Source organism: Nannospalax galili, unplaced genomic scaffold, assembly GCF_000622305.1.
Source record: "Nannospalax galili isolate Female #2095 unplaced genomic scaffold, S.galili_v1.0 scaffold3, whole genome shotgun sequence".
Lineage (NCBI taxonomy): Eukaryota > Metazoa > Chordata > Mammalia > Rodentia > Spalacidae > Nannospalax > Nannospalax galili.
Window position 1 is genome coordinate 8,781,582 of NW_008351466.1, and position 1,110 is coordinate 8,782,691.

A 1,110-nucleotide genomic window follows, 5' to 3' on the forward strand; every position below is an offset into this window, starting at 1 on the left:
CCAATTTCCCTATTTACGTAGGAGAAAGGTGAAGTTGGGCTGGGAGTACTGACACAGCATGTAGAACTGTGGACTAGACTGGGGGCATACCTAACCAAAAAATTAGACTACATGGCTTTGGGGTTACCCCCCTGCCTCCAGGCACTAGCAGCCTTTTTAAAGCTGGTACATAAGGCAGACAAGCTGACTTTGGGACAAAACATCACAGTCAGAGTACCCTATCAAGTCACCTCTTTGTTACATAGAATCCCTGGATGTCATCACTGGATGACTGGATGACTGGGTCAGTGCGCATCCTGCATGGGACTGTGATCCTCCAGTGCTATGGCTGCCCTGGTGCAGCTGCAGGCCCTGCTCTGGGCTGTCGACACGCTGCTGTGGGAGCGCCTCCAAGAGAAGTTGCCGGTCATTCTGAAAGCCACATATACCCACTCCAAAAACGTGGACTGCTTTGTGTTTTCCTACAAGAGTCTCTGTGCTCTGCAGTCTCAAGTGCAGGACAAGACCTACCAGATGCACTCTTTCCTGGCTGCCTTCATTGGGCGCTTCCTGCTATTTGGAAAGAACAATAACATCAATAGTCAGATCAACATGTACTTGACATCACGTGTCCTGTTTGCCCTGTGCCATCTGGCTGTGGGGAAGGGCCTCATCCCTGAGTTCAGGTGGGACAGTTTGGGGGATTGCACTGTGGCTCTTTGAATATCATAGGAACACACTGTAGCCCTTACTGCGGTCTTCCATGACCTACCTTTACGAGGATAGCAAAGTATGGCATGACATCTCAGACTTCCTCATCCACAACATGAGCCGCCCCTCTAAGTAACAACCCAGGGTGCTCATGGGATCTCCTCCACCTGAACAGCTTCGAGGCAGTATCTAGCTGCAGCTCAAAGTTTGGCTCTGTCTACAAACCCTCATGGAGGGGCCTGCCTTCTCAAAGTCATGGACCTCACAACTCCAACTTGTATTATCCCAGGGTTCCATTTGCTGAAGTAAAAGCACTGATTTTTGCACCCACTCAGTACTTTTGAACGGTGCAACAAGCAGCTCTATCCTGCTGAGGAATCTGGGACTTGATTCCAGCTATCCTACTGACTTCTGTAAGGA

The 1,110-nt window shown here is 49.9% G+C and overlaps 1 pseudogene; it reads left to right on the forward strand.

Moving 5' to 3' along the window:
* The first annotated feature begins 324 nt into the window (after nucleotides 1-324).
* On the forward strand, nucleotides 325-826 carry LOC115066820 (annotated as a pseudogene).
* The last annotated feature ends 284 nt before the right edge of the window (nucleotides 827-1,110 follow it).